The sequence below is a fragment of the Arachis ipaensis genome, chromosome B9, assembly GCF_059453495.1.
Source record: "Arachis ipaensis isolate K30076 ecotype BB chromosome B9, ASM5945349v1, whole genome shotgun sequence".
In the NCBI taxonomy this organism is placed as follows: Eukaryota; Viridiplantae; Streptophyta; class Magnoliopsida; order Fabales; family Fabaceae; genus Arachis; species Arachis ipaensis.
Genome location: NC_142444.1, coordinates 138,526,388 through 138,536,723, shown reverse-complemented (window position 1 = coordinate 138,536,723; position 10,336 = coordinate 138,526,388). Strand labels below are relative to the sequence as shown.

Sequence of the window (10,336 nt, the reverse complement as noted above, 5' to 3'; positions counted from 1 at the left end):
TAATAAGCAAGAGTGAATAAAAAGAAGTGAAGATGGAAAGGAAATCACAAGAGAGCTTTCTGTGCCAATTGGCAAGAAACTCCAAGTGAGATGTGAAGAAAGAAAAGCAGATAAAGAAGTTGAGCTAGAGCTAGAGAAGGAAGTAGAGTTGAATGAATAGAGATGAGAAGAGAAGAGGTATAAATAGAAAAAGAAAATAATAATTAAAATATTTTTTATTTTTATTTTATTTATTTAATTAATTTTAAAAAATATGGTTAATAATTTAAAAAGATTTTAAAATTTAAATGTTAAAATTTTTGAAAAATAGGAGGGAGAGAAGAGAAGGAATTTTTGAAAATAGAGAAAGAAGAGGGTTAGTTAGGTAGTTTTGAAAAAGAAGAGAATTAAGGAAGAGGAGAGTTAGTTAGGAGGTTTTGAAAAATAAGAGAGAGAAGATAAGAAGTAATTTTCGAAATTTAAGAAAGAGATGAGTTAGTTAGGAAGTTTTGAAATAGAAGAGAGAGAGAGGATAAAATATTAATTAAGAAAAGATAAAAATAATAAATAAAAATAAAAGATAGGATAAGAAAAGATTTAAATTTTAAAATAAGATAGAAACTAAGATAAGAAAAGATTTTGAAATTAGAATTTGAAATTAGAAAAAGATAAGATATGCAATTAAAAATATTTGAAATTGATTTTAAAAAGATAAGATTTTGAAATTTGATTTTGAAAAAGATATGATTTAAAAATTTGAATTTTGAAAAAGATAAGATAAGATTTTTTAATTTTGAAAAAGATATGATATGATTTTGAAAAAGATAAGATTTTTTGAAAAAGATATGATTTTTACTTTTGAAAATTTTGATTTTTGAAAACTTGACAACTAAGATACGATAAGATAAAATTTTGAAAATCAAAATCTGAATTTTTATTGAAAAAAATTCACAATAAATTGGTTAAAATTAAGTTAGAAAAGATATTTTTTATTTTTGAATTTTATGATGAAAGAGAAAAATACAAAAAAGACACAATACTTAAAATTTTTAGATCTAGTGCACCCAAATTTTCGAAAATTTGGAGGGAAACACAAGGGGATACAAAACTTAAAAATTTAAGATAAAGACACATACAAGACTCAAAAACACCTTGAAGACTCACAAGAACACAAAGAACAAAATTTAAAAACTCAAAGAACACAAGAACAAAACAAGAACACTAAACTTAAAATATTTAGAAAACCAAAATACAATTTTCGAAAAACACAAAGAAAAACACAAGAAAACAATAAAATTAAAGACTTGACACAAGATTAAACTAAAGAAAAATTATTTTTGAAAATTTTTAGAAAATAGGACTCAAGAACACGAAATTACCAAGAACATAGACACATTCAAAGAACAAAGATTAAACAAAGAAAATAAAAATATTTTGGAAAAACTTTCTGTGATTTTCGAAAATTTTGAAGAAGAAGAAAATAAAAATAAAAGACTCAAATCAAAATTATACTCTTGCAAAAATCAGAGACTCAACAAGAACATAACAAAGACTTTAACTAATAACACAAATTGAACAAAGAAAAGAAAAATATTTTTGAAAAAGTTTCAAGAATTTTCGAAAATTGAAGAAGAAGAAAACAAAAATTAAAGACTTAATTAAAATAATGTAAAATAAACTTACCTGATATAAGGAGCAAAACAATTCGGAAGTTTGTCCAAACTCAACAATCCTGACAACGGCGCCAAAAACTTGGTGCGCATGTACGCAAAACCCACACTATTTCGTACAACAGCAACAGTACCAGCAAGTGCACTGGGTCATCCAAGTAATACCTGAGCGAGTCAGAGTCGATCCCACGAGGATTGTGGCTTGAAGTAAGCTTATGGTTGTCTTGCAGGTCTTAGTCAGGCGGAATCAGAAGGAGTTGGATTTATAAATTAGCTATTAAGAAGTTAGCTATTAGGAATTATATGCTGGGAATTGAAATACTGATAGGAATAGAGTTGAGAGTCGGAGTTGCTTTGTCTTTCTGAAGTAACTCTGGTACTACTGTCTTCTTTGCTTGTGAATGATCATCTTCTATGGCAGGCTGTAAGTGATCAAAGCCATTGTCCATGGTCATTGATCTCCTCTGCTACAGGTTGAACACGGCCATGGCCATTGGCCGTGGTTACTCAAGCTGACGAAGGGTGAAGCGCATATAGCAGTCCATTCACTTGGCGGTCCTACTCAAAATGCCACAGACAAGGTCGAATCTTCCGGATCAGAGAACACTGCTTCTTGATTTTAGCCTATACCACGAAGACCTTAATCTCCCCGGAGATCGGCTGAACTGGTGTCTTGAGAAGTCCCTAACAAAATCGTGGATTAACTGTCTAAGAGATGTATAAACATAGCTGTTGGCTCGTGCTTTTCTTCCAGGTACTCACACGAACCCAAGTAGACGCGGGTGTTTGTCAGGCACGTTCTTCTTAATGTGATGAACAGAGCCAATTTGTCAGATCATCCTGTTCATGACAATGAAGATCGGAATATACATCTTAGAGATAGATCAGACACGGATCAAAGAAGAAGAAATAGTACTTTTATTAATTCATAGGACTCAGCAGGGCTCCTCCCCGCAACCTAGGAGGTTTAGAGACTTATACTGAAGTAAAAATATAGAGGAAAAATGAAATAATGCTCTCCTGAATCGGAGAGTCTGTAAAAAGTGTCTAAACTCCTGAATTACATAAATAAGATCTCTTAAATACTAAACAGATGACTAGTAAGGGTAAAATAGTCTATTTAGTGCTAAAATCCACTTCTGAGGCTCACTTGGTGAGTATTTGGGTTGAGCTTTGATGAGATCCATGTGCCAGCTAGGGGGTGGAATGCCAGCTAGGGGGTCCTCTCTGGGCCTTTGAACGTTGGGCTCTGCTCTTTGAGCGCTGGACGCCTGGAAGGGGGCAGGAGGCTGCCTTGGACGCCAGTTTTGGGCCTTCTAATACGAAGAAAAGTATGGACTATTATATATTGCTGGAAAGCTCTGGAAGTCATCTTTACATAGCCGTTGAGAGCGCTCCATTTGGACTTTTATAGCTCCAGAAAAGGTTTCCGAATGCAGGCAGGTCAGATCTGGACAGCATCTGCAGTGCTTTCTCTATCTCTGAATCAGATTTCTGCTCCAACTCCTCAATTTTAGCTAGAAAATACCTGTAATTGCCCAAAAACACAAAAACTCATAGTAGAATCCAAAAATGTGAATTTAACACTAAAACCTATAAAAACTTAATAAAAACTAAACAAATACTACTAAAAACTATATGAAAGTGATGCCAAAAAGCGTATAAAATATCCACTCATCAATCACCCACCACTGTCGCGTCTTCTCCTCCTTCGTGGGCTCCCTCTCTCTTCACGAATTCACATCAAAGATGGCAACGGTAACAGGCTTCAACGATGGCGACGGAACGACGACGACGATGGGCTCTGCGGGCGGTGACACGATGCGACAGCGATGGCTTCTTCCTTGCGGCCTTTGGCTCGCGTCTCCTTCTCTTTCATGCGAGATTATCGGTTACAGCCTTAGCAGTGGCAACGCTCCCCAACGGCGGCTCTCTCCCTCTGTCTAAACAACACTTTCTCTCTCCTACGGTGGCGACGGTGGCAATGATGCCCACTGGCGTCGTCTCTCTCCTTCCCCCTCCTTCTTTCATTTCTCCCTCTCTTCTCTTTTCTTTCTTCCCTCTTCTGTGTATGTGTGTTTCCGTTGGTGAGGTTAAGGGGCTAGTAGGTGTCAGTGGCGGCTAGGGTTAGGTAGTAGGAGAGTTAGGGTTAGGTGAAATTAGGGTTTTGATTTGGGAATTAGGGTTTGGGTAGAGTATTAATTAAAAACTAAATTTAATCCAATATAATTAACTTTAAGAATACTATTTATTTTTTTAAATTTACAAATTATTTTTAATTAAGTTTTTTAATTTAAAATTAGAGATAAATAAATAAATTTTCTTTTAGTTCATAAAATTAATCAAAACTTTCAATTATTTTATTTAAATTGTATAAAACTCTCATTATTTTCAATTACTAAAACTTTAAATCCCTAATATGAAAATACTCAATTATTTAAAAGATTTTATGAATCCTAATGAATTTTAAACCCAAAGTATCATAATATTTAATTTAATTACTTTTAGGAAAAATAATTTTCTTTAAATAAAATTATCAACAAATATTATAAATTATAAATAACTTACTATTTCATTTCCAAAAATCGGGGGTATTACACCTATGGTAAAGATCCCTTTAATTAATACGTTCTTTTTTTCTGTACTCTGCTCACTTGTGACAGAAATTCATTAGAACCTTTTAATCTTTGCTCTGTGCTTTCTTGTGGCAGAGATCTTTTTAATTAATATATTCTTTTTTTTTTCTATTTTTTGCTCTCTTGGGACAGAGATTCATTAGATTCTTTTAGCCTATACTCTCTGCTCTCCTGTGGTAGAAATCTGCTCTCATGTGGTAGATATTCCTTTAATCCTTTTCTTTCTTCTTTTTTTCTTTTCTATTTATCATTCTTTTATTTTTCTTGTTTTAATACCACAAATCGTCTTCACACTCTTCCCTCATCTCTCCCTAGATGTTTTATGAAGAGTGAATCATAAGATTCTCAGTTTAGGTTCGATTTTCTACAACTTTTAAGTAAGTTTTATTTAACTCTTCTATTCTGTTATAATACAAATTACTAATATATAATATTTTAAAAATACATAGATAATAATCTTAATACCAGAGTATGGGTAGTATTTTTTTTATTACCCAAAATTTATTAACTTGAACTTTAAATAATCTTATTACTCAAAACTTATTAACTTAAGCTTTATTATTAAGTTTTTATAAATTATTCTGTATATCTGAGCCATTTAAAATATTTATATTTTTATCCCAACATAGTTTATAAATTACTAAAATATTCTTATATATAATATAATTATCAAAATAACCTTGTATCTTTTATAAAATACCCATTTTACTCTTGAACTTCTTAATTATTATCCAAAATACCCTAAATAAACTTGCATAATTACAAAACTAACTTCGATTTTTATTAAATTACTATTTTTATCTTTAAAATAAATTTTTATTTTCATGATTATAACTTTACCAAAGGACCGAACCCCATTCCCAAAATTCTTTAAGTTTTCTGCTTGATTGTTAAATCCGTTTTCAAGTTTTACGATTACGAATTTTTTTTAATGTTCAATTCTAATTTTCAGCCACCAAATCATATGGATTTCATCATGTTTCAAGTTTAGAGTCACCTCATTTTTGACATAAATCAATTCGGTCTTTTTAGCTTTCCAAAAGACCGAAATTACAAGCTATAAAATATCAAAATTTTAACACAAAACAATCATATAATCTGATAATCACTCAATTTCAATCATATCACAACCACCACCATTTCAATAAACATAAACACATTCAAATCACAATAAAATATACCAAACCCTACATTTGTATGATAGCCACCAAACTAAAACACCAAGAAAACTTTTTGAATAAAAAATCGAAAAAGAAAACATCAAAATTGGCTACTCCAGCTCCAGGGCTCCCACTTGGTCAAACTATGCATGAAAGATCAACGGCACCACTGTTAATTTCTCTCAAACTAAAGTGATGTCAACATGAAGAGGAAGAAGATATAAATACTTTAATCGGATTAAATTTTTTATCATAATTACGGAGCTCAAGAAATTGAAGTTGAAAGTTCATGGAGGGGTCACGGTTCTCTTTCTCTCCCTCGGCTCTTTGCTTTCTTTTTTCTTCAAAAAAATGAATAGTATGATGATGATTAATGGGATAATTATTATTTTGAATAGTTTTGTGACACGTAAGGTTTGGTGTCAAGCATATAAGCAGCTGAGTCAGCAAAATTATAAATATTTTAAACAGATAATTATGAAAACTGGATACATTAAAACAAAAGTAATAATATATATATATATATATATATATATATATATATAAATTACTAATATAAATAATATTAATAATATAATGATAAAAGATCTATAATAAAATATTAGTAAAACTAAGTTCATCGAAGAGTACCGATAGTTACTCATACTGGCCGATTTTAAACTTGAAATATTAATTACCAAAATTAAATTATAAAATGTTCATTATTAATAGATTACTAAAATTATAATTTCAATTATCTAAAATATCTTATTATAGCAAAATTATATAATAATCTTAATTAATATAAATTCACGTTATCATAAAAATTAATTTAAATACCTTTAACAAAATAGTTTCAAAAAATAAAAGCCCAATATAAATTATTCATAATTAATAATTCAAAATATGATTTTTAGAAAAATATCAATCACTTAAATTAAATCATATAATTTTTACCATTCATAAATTACCGAAATTCTAGTCTCAATTATGCAAAATATCACATTTAATAAAATTATGTATATAATAATCCTAGTCAATTTAAACTTCAATAATCATAATATCAAATTGATTATATCTAATTAAATAATTTCCAAATAAATGGTTAAATTTAATAAAATAGGTCATAAATAATAGAAGTTTAAAAAATACGGATTGTTACAAGAGAAACTACTACTCCTGCTTACTACCTAGACGGATGTTTACAAACTCAATCTGGAGCAAGTGAAACAAACTACAACCACCACAAGTGCATTCAGGTCCACAAAGACAGCTCGGAATGGGACAGAAACTTTCCAGTTCTCCCTATGTCGCCTTCAATTTGGTGAGATAGGAGGTACCAGTGAGATCCCCTTGCTTAATATTAAATAAATTTTCTTCCAACTCATCTATCCGGAAAATGTCATCCTGATGATATCTATGTTTCAGATCTCTCCATAGGTTAGAAGCATTTTCAATTCCACATAACCACACTGAGAAATTTCACTACTCAGGGAAAGAAGGATCCATGCGACAACATAGGAATTACATTTATCCCGGGCTAAAAAATTTGAATCACTAATAGCAGGTCTCAGAAGAGAACCATCCACAAAACCAATCTTATTTTTAGTTTTCAAAGCACGCAGCATAGCACGAAACCAAGCATGATAATTGGAAGGAGTTAACACAACATTAATGATAGAAATACCAGTGTTCTCACTAGGATGCAAGTAGGATCAGTAATGGAACTTACAAGTTGGCGATTTGGATTGGGGGAAATGAGGCTCTGAAGTTGAGACAATTGATTCAGCAACCGTGTGAGATTCTGCATGTCGTTCTAGCAGAAGGATGGATTCTCCATGGATGGAAGATCTGGATTCACCATATGATCCTCATTCGCAATAGATGGGCTGAATCGGGTACCAGTGATGAGAATCTCAAAATTTCTCAATGCTTCTCAACTGCAAAGGCTACAACCCGCTCACTGCACCATGAGAATAAATATAGCATGAGGAAGTTGCAGAGCCAATTTGATGAATTGGATGAGAAAAGAAATGGAGATTAACTCATCAATGAAATAATGGTGAATCACAATAATACAAGTTAACAATGAGCCTGCATATATACACTCAGCTCCAACAAATTGAGATCTAAACTAACCTATTGTAGTGTGGCTGTTGTACAATGCTAACAAACTATCATGCCAAAAATGCTGTAAACTCATCCAACTAACTACTAGAGTACTAGTATATACAAATGCTAATTACAATTATTGAACTTATCTATATTCTTCTGATTTAAGAATTGATGCTATTTAATCTACAATGATGTCTTACCTTCCTCTTATATGAGTCAATATTCCTTCTCTTCACTTCACTATAATCCATCTTGTACTGAGCTTACAATAAGGCTTATTCAATTTTGATCAATAGAACCAACTCAAAAGCAACAGCACCAATGTTTAGACCATAGTTTAAAGAATCCAGTGGTGAAGTGTTCAAGTGTGGTCGTAAATGCATACCATTACACCATAACAGAATGCACGAACAACTCCAGCAGTAGCAGTAAAAAACAAAGGAAAACTTGAAATGTTATAATTCTAGCAAAATCACCATATAAAATTACCAATTTGAAGTTAACTTAAACTTGTATAAAGGCTCTTGCAAAAGTCAATCTTACCAACAAGCATACAAAATTTGTTCGCATTAGAGGAACACGTTTCAATGGTTAACATGCCAACCGAAATTGCAATTCTGAAATACAAAATATCTACCAATATAGGAATCACATACTAATTGACTGAAAAATCCTCCATTCTCTAAGTCTCCATATACCAATAGGAGGTACAAATATATAGCTAGCAAACCAAAACATAGTATACAAGTGTGCAACTAACATTAAGTTAAGGTAAAAAGTAACAACAGCTAAGCATAAACGAATGAAATTATGCATCAGCACCATCGGAGGTTTTTGCCGCAAAAGGGTCATGAGTTGGGCCAACATCCTGCCCAATGTGGCGCTGCACGAGCCGCTGCAGATCAGCCATAACCTTGTGCTCCCTCTTGGCCTTTTTCTCATAGTTAAACATAGCCAAAGCACGCTTATCCTCAGCACTATAAACCTGGTTCTCCTTCCTAATACGAATGGCATTCATCCTCTGATGCCTGCTACCACTCATGACATAACCAAGGTTCTCAAACTTCTGAATCTCCTCAGCTGAAAGACCGACTTCACCTCTTCGTGGGATACGCTTCCCCTGCTGCACATACTGTGCGATTGCATCACCTTCTCCTGGTCTAAGGGCACCACCATAACTTATGTGACCCTCTGCCCTTGGCAAGGGCATTGGCCCTACTGCAGGTTCATTATCTAAAGCTGGTGTCTTCTGAGATTCAAAGAGTTCCTTCAATTTCAAAGCCTCGGGGTTCACCTCTGTTTTCATCACCTCTTCCACTGTTGCTTTGTTCTTTGCATCAGCAGAATCCTTTTCCTCTTCTAACTAAGAACCCTCACTTTCTGATTCAGATTTTTTGCTTCTTTCTCTTCTGCTTACCTTCGACAGCGAAGAATGCTTCTTTTTTCTCCTGCTGCTACCATCGGAAGAATAATTGCTTTCACTCTCTTCACTCTCATCAGATTCGCTATAGTTTTTCTTCTTTCTGCTCCCTCTTCTCTTACCACTCTTCCTCTTACCCTTCCTATTTTTGCGCTCCTCTTCTTCAGTATCGCTTTCCTCCGATTCAACATCACTATCAACTTTTCTCCTTCTCCTTCTCCTTCTCCGACCCTTCGACTTGGAACTCCTTCTTCTCTTCCTCCTTGAAATTGAATCGTCAGATTCAAATTCACTCTCATCAGATTCGTTATCACTATTCGACTTTCGTCTACTGCGCTTGGAACCAGAACTGTTTCTTCTCCTTCTCCTCGAGCGCAAACCGTCGGATTTCGATTCAGACTCTGAAGAACTCTCCGAATTGGATTCAGATTTTGATTTTTCGTAATGTTTGATCTCTTTGTCGCTCGAATCGTTATTTTCAATACCGTATTTTTCATTAATCTCTTCTGCTTTTTCTTCCTCTGATTCTTGTTCGTTCTCGTGCCTAAGAGGGCTCGGCGTGATGTTCTAGATACAGTGCCTCAGCGACTTCCTCATCTTCTGCCTCTTCAGCCTTCGATACTCTTCGAACGGCAATCCCTTCAGTTCCTCGTCGGACTCGAAATCGAAGCGCCATCGCCAGTCACCATTGCGACGGTCGCGGTTGTGAAATAAGCCACCGTTCTGGCGGCCGAAGTTCTTTGGAAGTGCGTCGCCGTTAGGATGTCCTTCATTGGTGGTGACGCGCTTGGGGCTTCTACGTTTGGATGACTCGAGTCGGTGGCGATCATGGTGGCGGTCTCTACTACAGTCGTATGAGTCATAGCTGGGGCTTCGACGGCGGTGACGATAATCGTCGGAGAGGTCAGAATCCGGGGTGGTGCGACGTTCCCGGTCGAAAGGGCGTCGTTCGTTAGGGATTTCGATTGTGGAAGGTATCCTTCCCATCGCGGAAAATGAAGGGTTGGGATAGGGGATTTAAGGGGTTCCAAAGAGGTCAGTACATATTTTACCTATTTTTGTCTTTTTCTGGTAGAGTTTCTACATTGTCTCAGTTTGGGTCGCACCATTATTCTAAACTAGGGGTGTAATCGGTCTGGTTTGGTTCGGTTTTGGACCAAAAACCAACCGAATCGACCTGTTCGGTTCTACACTGATCTCAACCGTTTAGTTTGCTGCTGTCTAGACAACCGAACCAAACCGAACCAACCTGTTAGCCTAGTTTCACTAGCCTTTTTCTTTAGTTTTCAATTGAATTATGCACTTTCTTGAGCCACAAGCAAGTCAATTAGGTAGATTTTCATGCTTCCTTTGATTTAATCAACCATGTATGAATTC

General features: G+C 34.2%; 1 pseudogene; it reads right to left on the bottom strand.

Annotated features, from left to right (window-relative positions):
• Positions 1-8,347: 8,347 nt before the first annotated feature.
• Positions 8,348-9,946, bottom strand: LOC107617103 (uncharacterized; annotated as a pseudogene).
• Positions 9,947-10,336: the final 390 nt, after the last annotated feature.